The sequence below is a fragment of the Marmota flaviventris genome, chromosome 18 (assembly GCF_047511675.1).
Source record: "Marmota flaviventris isolate mMarFla1 chromosome 18, mMarFla1.hap1, whole genome shotgun sequence".
Classification (NCBI taxonomy): domain Eukaryota; kingdom Metazoa; phylum Chordata; class Mammalia; order Rodentia; family Sciuridae; genus Marmota; species Marmota flaviventris.
The window spans coordinates 18,048,388-18,059,686 of NC_092515.1; positions in this window are offsets into that span (position 1 = coordinate 18,048,388).

Genomic DNA, 11,299 nt, shown 5'->3' on the forward strand with positions numbered 1-11,299 from the left:
CTTCACCCTCCCCTCTGTGGAGGGCCTGGGGAAGATGCCCGCCATGCTCTAGGGCCCAGAGTAGGAAGATAGACAAGTGGCATGGGGCAGCTGTCCAGCTTCCCTGGCCCGTGCTCACTCACCTGGGCCCACCTGGCCACGCTCATGGGCCCAACCCCTTTCATCTGTCGTCCTCCGCAGTTCTCTGTCCCCAGGATGCACTCATGTAGTGAGTGCTTCTTCCCTTCACCCATCCCTCAGACCTTGGTCTGTCATGCCAAGAGTCTGGTTTAGGTGAATGTCCCTGAAGACTGTCACCAAATCATGCAATGTCAGGAAGAGTCCCCCAGCCCTGAAGGCTCTTTCCCACCATTCAGCACCACGTCACCCACCTCCCGAAGATCTCCACCTTCCCATGTTCAGCCCTGGCACACACACACCAGCAGAGTCAGGCAGACTCACAACCACACAACCACACAATCACACTCATATAACCACAGCGACTCCAAACACAGCTTCACAGGCTCCCAAGTCTCATGGGCCCCATCAAACTCACAATGGCACATACGCCCCTTGGGGTATCCAACCCACACACTCACACACCTCAGTGCTCACACACACACACACACACACACACACCAAGCCTCTCACCCCGGCACACACAGTGATGGTTATGCATATAATGTGCCCTATTTCACCCCCAACGGGGTCCTGAAATCTTATCCTGACCCTAACTACACGGAGTTAGTGCCACACACTCCACAGATAAAAGCAGACTTAAGAACAAAGTCTTCCACAAGACCCCCCTCACTCCAGCCACACCTGGAGACCCAGCCCACCCACACCCCTGACAAACTAGCTACAAATCCGGGGGCTCCCACAACCTCTTCATGTTTGATTATTCACCAGAATGACTCACAGAGCCAAGAAGTGGATAAGGACTTCCAGGACGTCCAGAGAAAGACTATACTCACAGGTTGGTCTGGAAAAAAGGACAGAGCTTCCATGTCTGTGTCCATGTTCCCTCCTTGTGGGTCAGGGCACACTACCCTCCGACAGATCACCGGGAGGCTGCACGCAGCCCCCATGTCCCGAGGTTTTATTGAGGTTGTCCTGCCCAGACATGATTGCCCTCCTCTCTCTCCAGAGCTCAGGCAGCCCAGAGTCGGAACTTCCTACTCACCTGGTGCCTTTCCTGCCGCTGCCCCTGGGGTGTGACCCTTACCATTCACCTGTGGAAAAACGTGAATCGAAGGGGAAAGAAAAAAAAAAAAAAGAAGCAGATTCCAAAGTTCACCCTTGACGGCCCTCATCCAGGAGAAGATAGAGTCCCGGGTGCTGCCAATTCCGAAAAGTTTCTCCAAGAAGCTAGCAATGAGAAGCAGTAAAAGAAAAGCCCAGGACCAGATGGAGCCTCAGCTGAATTCTACCAGACCTTTAAAGAAGAACTAATGCAAATGCACCTTAAACTATTCCAGGAATAGGAAGGTACATGTCCAAATCTATTCTATGAAGTCAGTATCACACTCATACCAAAATCAGACAAAGTCACATCCAGAAAATAAAATGACAGACCAATATTCCTGATGAGCTTAGATACAAAAATCCCTAATGAATTATTAGCAAGTTGTATTCAGCAACATATTAAAAATATTGTACATCATGGGCTGGGGTTGTGGCTCAGCGGTGGAGCACTCGCCTTGCATGTGTGAAGCACTGGGTTCCATCCTCAGCACCACATAAAAATGAATAAATAAAATAAAGGTATTGTGTCCATCTATAACTAAAAAAAAATCAAAAAAGAATATTGTACATTATGATCAAGTTGATTTCATCCCAGAGATGCAAGGATGGCTTAATTATGCAAATCAATAAATGTAATTCCTTACAGTGTAATTAAGGACACTTAGTTATCTCAATAGATGCAGAGAAGGTTTGCAACAAAATTTAAGCACCTATTTGTGATTAAAAAAAAAAAAAACACAGAAGAAACTAGGGATAGAAGGGACCTACCTCAACATCATGAAGGCTACATACTAAAAACTCAAAGCCAACCTCATAATAAATGGGGAAAACCTGAAAGCTTTTCCTTTAAAATATGGAACAAGATAAGGATGTCCACTCTCACCACTCACATTCAATATAGTACTAGAAATTCCAGCCAGAGCAATTAGGGAAATGAAATGATAAAAATAGGAAAGGAAGAAGTCAGTTATCACTGTTTACAGATGATGTGATCTTATACTTAGAAGATCCAAAACACTCCACCAGAAGACGGCTAGAACTAATAACAAAATCAGCAAAGTAGCAAGTTACAAAACCAACCAACAGCTTTCCTGTATACTAATGAAGGACCTCAAGGCCCCAGGCCCAACATTAGGAAATCTAACCCCTGGGCCCTGAAGCTGCAAGATGCTCCCTTACACAACCCCCATGTCAAAACCCCTCCAGCAGCACGTAGCACAATGCTACCACAAGATGTTCCATATAGATAACCCTAACGGTCAAACTTGAGGAACAAGGTTTAAAAAAAACAGGAACCAAAAGGACGGGATGCAGGTTTAAAAACAGGAACTAAAAAGACAGGATGCAATTTTATGGTTTTTCCGAGAACATAAAGTGGAAAAACAAGTTTACCCCCCAGGTGACCTAACGACTGGATTCAGAGGAACCAATAGAATAACTGTTACTGTGCTAAGCTAAAAACTAACCCCCTGCTCCCTATAAAAGATCTGTGCCCTAGAGCCCGGTGTGCCAGTTCACCGAAGCTCCCGCTGAGGTTTCGCTGAGCACCCGCAGGCGCCTATGTATCAATAAATCGCCTCTTGCTTTTGCAGCCAGTGTCTCGTGTGCTTTTCCTTGGACAGGGAGTCGGAGGGTCTTTCACTAATAATGAATCTGTTGAGAAAGAAATCAGGAAAACAATTCCATTTAAAAGAGCCTAAAAAAGAAAATACCCAGGAACAAATCTAACCAAGAAGGTAAACTGCCTCCACAATGAAAACTATAGAACATTGAAGAAAGAAATCGAAGATCTCAGAAGATGAAAAGACCCTCCCCACCATGTTCATGGGCAGGAAGAACTAATATTGTTAAAATGGCCATACTATATAAGCAATATAGGGGATTCAAGGCAATCTCCACTAAAATACCAATGACATTCTTCACAGAACTAGAAAAAACAGTCCTAAAATTCATTTGGAAGAACAAAAGACTCTCTACAGCAATTCTGAGCAAAAAGAATTGGAGACATCACAATCCAGATTTCAACTTATACTACAGAGCTACAGTAACAAAAACAGCATGGTTTTGGCAGAAAAACAGACACATAGATGAATGGTTCAGAATAGGAGACACGGAGACAAACCCACACAGATACAGTCACTTGATCTTTGACAAGGTCCCCAAAACATAAGTTGGAGAAAAGACAGCCCTTTAAACAAATGGTGGTTATCCATATATAGAAGAATGAGACTAGACTCTGATCTCTCACCCTGCACAAAAACTAAAATGGATCAAAAACATAGGAATTAGACCAAAAACTATGCAACTCCTAGAATAAAATGTAGGGTCAACACTCCAACATACAGGCACAGGCAACCACTTTCTCAATGGGACCCCTAAAGCTCAGGAAAAAAAATGTCAAGAGTTAATAAAGGGATGGCATAAAATTAAAAAGCTTCTGCACAGCAAAGGGAACAATAAGAATGTGGAGAGAGAACCCAGAGAATGGAAGAGAATCTTTGCTGGCTTCTTTTCTTGTTGAGGGCCACAGCCGAGTCAGGATGAGGCATGGGATTTTGCCAGAAGGGAGTGGTTGAGAGGTGACGCCAGCAAGCCATTGAGATGATGATGGTTATGTTAAGCTGTGTATTCAATTGTATATTAGACCTTTACTGTCCGGTAATAGGGCGGCACCCGCTACTTTGGAGTTCCCATTGAGTTCTCTGGGGGGGGGGGGGTCCGAAAGAGTGCGCGTGCAGCCCAGTGTAGTGGGAGAGAGTGCTGGTGGAGTTCGGGCAATAAAGTTTCCTGTTTGAACATACAAGTGCTTTGTGGCGGCTCGGTTATTTGTGCCCAGCCAGACTGTGGTATTTTCTGACAGAATTAATATTCAGAATCTAAAACAAACTCAAAAAATTTCACACACACACACACACACAGAGACACACACACAAAATAACCCAATTAATAAATGGGCAAATGAACCAAACAGTCACTTCTCAAAAGAAGAAATACAAATGGCCAACAAATATATTTTCTTTGAATGTTCAACATAATTAGCAATTAGAGAAATGCAAATCAAAATGGCACTGAGATTTCATCTTATTCCAGTTAGAATGGCAGCCATCAAGCATACAAAGAATAACTAACAAATGCTGGGGATGACGTGAATAAAAAGGAATACTTTTACGTTGTTGTTGGGACTGTAAATTAGGACAAAACCACTATGGAAATCAATTTGGAGGTTCCTAACTATACCACTAGCTATACCATTCCTCTGTCTGTATCCTAAAGAAGAACAGTCAGCTACTCTAGCAATACATGCATATGACTGCCTATGAAAGGGTAAAGTTTCTAAGCTGCAAAGCCTGAGTTAAAATGTAAAGGACCAGGCATTGTAAACCTGCTTCTAAACTGCAAAGCATGGGTTAAATTCCTGAGGCAGTTAAGACAATGCCCTACTGGCCATTTAGTTGCTTTATAGCCTAAGATCCTGTGCAGCTTGTCACGTAGACATTCAGGGCCCGAACCAATCAGTTTAAATGTAACCCCCTCCTTAAGAATGACCTATCACTCCAGCCAGCCCTGTTCCCACCAATGTATGTACTAATCAAGTCTAAGAATTGTAGTTTGACTTTCCCGCGGTGTATGGTGATTTGTTAAAGGAGACTGTGATGTATGTAAAGTCCCCGCCCTCCCCCCAAAAAAGTGTACTTAAGCATTGTTCAACCCCAGCTCTGGGCTCTGGGCTGCTCTCCCTTCTCGAGTGGGCACAGAGCCCCAGCATGCTGGAATCTCAATAAACCCCCTCCTGCTTATTGCATAAAGTCAGTCTCTTGGTGGTCTCTTCCTCCGGTGTTAGCTGGGCCCTTACACCTATAGCAGCACAATTCACAATGGCCAAGCTGTAGAGCCAGCGTAGGTGTCTTCAAACAGAGATAAATGGATAAAGAAAATAGATATATACACAACAGAGTTTTAGGCATCCATAAATAAGAATGAAATTATGTCATTTGCAGGAAAACAGATGGAAATTGAGGACATGATGCTAAGTGAAATAAGCCAAACTCGGAAAGCAAAGGATCATAGGTTTCCCCTCGTATGTGTAAGCTAGAGAGGAAAAAGGAGAAGTAAGTTTGGGGGTGTTGGGTGCAGAGCAGGCTGAACAGATGTTGGCTGCAAGATAGCCCACGCACTCAAACCCCCCTCTATCTGGTCCTTTATCACCTGTTTGCCTCAAGTCTGAACATTCAACCCTGCTTAAGGCTGAACACTTAACCCCCCCTTGGGCCAACAAGGCAGCTTGCAGACCCAGAGGCCCCATTAGATTTGGGCTATAAAAACTCCCTCCTGCCAGGCCCCCCTCTCTCTTGCTCTTTCTCTCTTGCTCTCTCTCTCTTGCTCTTTATCTTTCTTATGCGCGCTGTCTCTCTCTTGCTCTTGCTCTCTCCCTGTTCATCTCTTCTCTTTTCTCTCTCTCTCCTTCCTTCTTTCCTTTCTCTTTGTTGCACTGCTGCAATAAAGATCTTTTGGTTGCTCTGAGTGTTGTGGTCACTTTCCTTTCAGGGGGTATTTCCTAAAAACTGAAGGAAGAAATTGGAGACTATCATGCTAAGTGAAATAAGTCAGCCCCCCCCAAAAAAAAAGGTCGAATGTTTTCTCAGATATGTGGATGCTAACACACCACAGCGGGGTCTGGAGGGAAGAACAGAAGTTCAGTGGATTAAAGGGGAATGAAGGGAAGGGATGGGGGGATAGGAATAGGAAAGGGTGGGATTAATCGGACATAACTTTCCTAGGTCCATATATGAATACATGCCCAGTGTAACTCCACATCACGTACAGCCACAATAGGGTCTTAATTAGAATAAGTTATATTCCATATATGTATAATATGTCAAAATACAACTGTCATATGTATCTAAAAAGAACAAAAAAAATTGAAGGAAGATCAGTAGAGTAGAAGTAAGGGTACAGGGAAGGAAGTAGGGAAGGAAAGGGGGAAATATTGGGAAAATTACATTACTATATTGTGTGCATGTATGAATAGGTAACAATGAATCCCATCATTATGTGCAACTATAATGCACCAATAAAAATTAGGGGAAAAAAAGAAAACACAAAGGATGCTTCAATTAACATAAAGTCCTCAAACACTCAATACTAAACAATAAATTGTTTAAGGATACGCACAGGGGTGGTAGAACTATACAGAGAAGCAAAGGAAGGATCGCCAAGACTCACAATACAGTTGCTCCTGATGGAAGGGATGTGATCAGAACAGGGCACATTGGGGCTAAGAGTTAAGTGCTATTTCTCAGTCTGGAAAGTAGACCCAGGGCATGTTCTTTTTTCCTTTAACTTGTACATGTAGAATTTCTAACCTTAGTATATGTGGAGCATTCTTACACAGAAAGCTGGAAAAAGGGGCTGCAGGTATCTCTAAATGATAGATCATTTGCTTGGCACACATAAGGCCCTGGGTTCAATCCTCTGCACCAACAGAACAAGAAAGAAGAAGGAGGATGAGAAGAGGAGAGGAAAGAGGGAAAGGGAAGGGAGAGAAATGGAAAAGAAAGGTAAAACCATGACTCCAAGTTGACTCCTGAAGGCAGGCAGGAACAGGACAGGGTCTGAGTCCAGGGAGGGTCTGGAGTGGAGAAAGCTGGAATGTGTCCAAGAGTCACTCTTCCTGTGAGGGCAGCGGGGAGGAGGCCAGGACTGCTGCAGGTCAATGAGTTTATGTTTGAGAAGGAAAAAGAGGAGCCAGTGGGCATGGTGGCACTCGCCTGTAATCGTAGCAGCTAGGGAGGCTGAGGCAAGAGGCCAGTTCAAAACTAGCCTCAGCAATTTAGCAAATTAGGGAGACCTTCTAAATAAAAAATAAAAAGGGCTGGGCTCAGTGGTTAAGCATCCCTGGTACCAAAACAAATAAATAAAGGAACAAACCCACATTTCCCCTGGCTCAAGGCAGGGGGAAGGGTCTTGCCCCAATCCTGAGCAGAGTTGGGCAGGTGAGGCTTTAGGGACAGGAAAAGGAGGTCAAGGGCAACACTGATGGGAAAGATGAGCTCCTGCAGCACACAGGGGCAGGTGACCAGAAAAGAAAGCAGTGTACCCCAGGGAGGACTTGCAGAGAAGGCTCCCCAGAGGGCCCTGGACCCAAATCTCCACCTCCAGCACAGACATGGCCCTGAGGGCACCGGCTGAGGGCTTACAGCTTGCTCGTGGGCTCCCTCTAGTGATCAGGCTGAGTCAGGCAGGAACAGTGCTGTGACCTCAGGACCAGACATCAGACCACCCAGCAGGGACCATGAAGGCAGCTGCATGGTGGTTTCACATAGGTCCCCATTGCTGAGTCAAGTGTCCCTGCCAGCACACATTCTATTGAAGTGACCCAGACCAGTCACACTCAGGGACCCACATACAGACTGCAGAAATACCTTATTCCACATTCATTCACCTAAGCAATAGCAGCAACCTTCCCCAAGCATTTGTTATGTATTTGTCAGTATTCCAAGAGGTTGACCTGGAGAAACCCGGTCATTTAGCCACCATTCACCCACACTGTAGGGGTCAGATGCTGGGAAGAGGCTGCAGTCAAAGACCCTGTCCCCGCAGAGAAGACCGTCCGGTGGGAAGGCAAACTTGTGGGGTATAATTACAGACATGGGTAGAGAGCCTCACACAGAACTCAACATCTGCTCTAGTTGGGATCTGAAAGACTGAGTCTCAGGGCTGAGGTTGTAGCTTAGTGGTAGAGCGCTTGCCTAGCACGTGTGAGGCACTAGGTTTGATTCTTAGCACCACATGAAAATAAATTAATAAATAGATAGATAAATAAATAAATATATTATATTATATATAATATATAAATATAATACATTTATATTATATAAATATATTATATGTATATATATAATATATTATATGTATATAAAAGACTGGGTCTCCAGCCTGGTGCTTTTTGAGACGGTAGAACCTAGAAGACATGGTGCCTAGGCCAGGCACTGTGGCTCACACCTATGATCCCAGCAACCCAGAGGGCTGAAGCAGAAGGATCGCAAGTTTGAGACCAGTGTGGATAACTTACCAAGACCCTGTCTCAAATTTTAAAAAATATTTTTTTAAAAGAGCTGGGCTGGGGCTGGGGATGTGGCTCAAGCGGTAGCACGCTCGCCTGGCATGCGTGCAGCCCGAGTTCGATCCTCAGCACCACATACAAACAAAGATGTTGTGTCTGCCGAAAACTAAAAAATAAATATTAAAATTCTCAAAAAAAAAATGTTTGATAAAAAATAAAAGAGATGGGCTGTAGCTCCATGGTAGAGCACTTGCCCAATACTTACAAGCCCCTGGGCTTGATCTCCAGAACTGGTGGGGGAAAAAATAGTGGAGCCTAGCAGGACATCTTCAGGTCACTGGGGATGTGCCCCTGGAGGGGATAGTTGTGGGAGGCCAACCTCACACGTGACTGAGTCACACTCCCCGGCTGGGTGCTGAGGCTCTCAGACACTGAAATGTGGCAGAGCTTTCCCCACCCTTCTTGGGTGTCTCGTGCATGGGTGTGCCTTCCTACAGCCCCATGGTGAAGCTACGCTCATCTGTTCCTTTGTAATATAACCCCTCGCCCTGTTTAGGATAGAATCTTCCATGGAAGTGCCTAGTGTATGTCCCCTCCTCTTACTGTGCCCTTGGGTGTGGCCTACCCAGGTGTCAGTCAACCTGCTGACAGTGGACATCATGAAGACAGACTCAGCCCCCTGAAACCTGACCCCTTGCCTCATGTGAACAGCTTCTCCTCTCGCTCTCTCTTCCTGCTGCGGACCCTTAAGGTCAAAGGAGCCTTCACAGTGACCCCAAAGAAAAAGGTATTTGTGTCTCTTGTGTGGTTATTTCGTGCAGCCCAGTCAGCCCAGTTTAACTGGAGTGACCCCTGAGCCTTTTAGTCGCGAGAACAGAAACCCGGCAGATAGTAAGATATTCCTCTTTCTCTGTGCTCTCTGGCCATGAGGTAAGCAGTTCTGCCCTGCACTGTGCCCATGATGTGCCACCTTGCCGTGAGCCCCCAAACAACGGGGCCAATCAATCATGGACCAAACCCCAAAGCTGTGAGTCAAAATTAACTTTTCTTTTTTTTTTTTTTTTTTTTTTTGGTGGGGGCTTGGGTACTAGGGACTGAACCCAGAGGCACTTTACCACTAAGCCACATCCTTCAGCCCTTTTTATTTTTTATTTTGAGACAGGGTCTCTCTAAGTTGCTTAGGGCCTCACTAAGTTGCTGAGGCTGCCTTTGAACTTGCAGTCCTCCTGCCTCAGCCTCCAGAGTCACTGGAATTATAAGGGCACACATCATGCCCAGTTAACTTTTCCTCTTTATAAGTTGATTACCTCAAATATTTGTCACAGTAACAGAAAGCCGACAAACACAATATCCTAAAAGAATTCACCCAACCCCAAAGCCCCCATCGGCAGCTGTACTTCTCCCCAACATGCTCAAGAATAATCAGTTTCTCCCCCACTTCCTTCTCTCCCCTTATCTCAGTGGCCTCTGATCTACTTCGCCATTATTGCACTGAAGAAGCTGTCATATTCCTGGTGGCCCGTGACCTCCGTCTTTCCAACACCATTGCTCACCCTGCTCCTCCTCTCTCAGCAGCCCCATGACTGACCGCTTCCTTCCTTCCTGAGCCCTCTTCATCTCTTACACCACCTTACTCGACCTTCTCTCCCTGCCACCCAGCCTCACTGTCCCCTCTGCCCTCCGTGGCACCTCTGGTCTCACCCTCCATCCATGTGATCTCATTCTCAACTTCAAATGCTTCTAGCCACAGCTGCCTTCCCTGGTGCTGACTCGGCCCTGACTCTCCCCTAAGCTCTGGACTGACGTCTCCCACTGCCCACTCCTCGTGCCGCCTGTCTCCACGACAAACCAGAATTGTAGATTCGCACTCCCACACATCACCCAGTTGCTCAGCCCAGAAGTCAGACCAAGTAAAATAAAGCCTTCATGTTTTTGTAAACAAGAACAGAGAAGGAAGAGGAAGGGAAGTGGGGGTGGGAAGGAAGGAGCTGTCCAAACCACAGGTCAGTGCCACCCTTCCCCACTGACCCTAGCAATGAGGCTTCCCCAGGGATTCTGCTGTCTTCTCTCAGGGCTTTGTGGCCTCTCCGCACCCCCCCTCCCCACCATTGGTGGCTCCTGACCCCTGCATGCACTGGGTCAGCAGGCACAGGTCCCCCAGTCCACGTGCACAGGCAGCCCTGACTGCTGCACTCTAAAGGAGACTCTGTTCCCAGCTCTGTACCTGGCCATGGGGTCCTTCACATCCGCCCACGAGAGCTGTCTCCCACATTAGAGCCCCCCCAGTTCCCAGGGTCAGACTGGACAAATTGTTGGAGGTGGAAAGAGGAGGCTAAGCTGGGCAGGGCTGTGGGAAAGTGTGGTTCGGGAACAAGCTGAGATTCAAGGCCCCACTCTGGCCACAGGGACACATTCTGGCTCAGGCCCATGCAGTTCAGTCATGTGGCAATACCCGGCAGGGGGCTAGGCAGGGAGCCTGGCTCAAGGTAGCTGGAAACCCTAACTGGCACGGCTACCTCAACTGGAACATGGGGACCCCAGAGCAAAGAGGGTAAGTGAATGTCAGACCTCTCTCTGCCTGGAGCCCAGGGTCTGCAGGGCTGACAGAGCAAGGAGGGGCCCAGGTGCAGGCACAGGGAGGGGAGCAACCTGGCTGTTCTACAGGTGACCGTGACAGGTGGGTGGGAGAGGTAACTTCAGGCAGGTGATGTAGAATCTGTGGGAGAGTCGTGTATTCAGAGGGCAGCACTTCCCTGCCCACCCTGGGGCTGTGAGGACACCTTATGCCCAAGACCCAGGATGCTCCAAGAGCCCACCGTCGACCCAGCCGCCACACACACACATACACACCCCATAGCTGTGGTCACTTATAGGAGGTGGCCTTTTCCATTTGCAGGAGCTTCCTGAGCAGAGTGACTAAGGCTGAGAACCATCCAAATATTTCCAAATCTCCTGGCTCTGGGGAAACCCACCCCTTAGGAAGGGGGTGGCTTCCAGGCTCTGTTGGCCTCG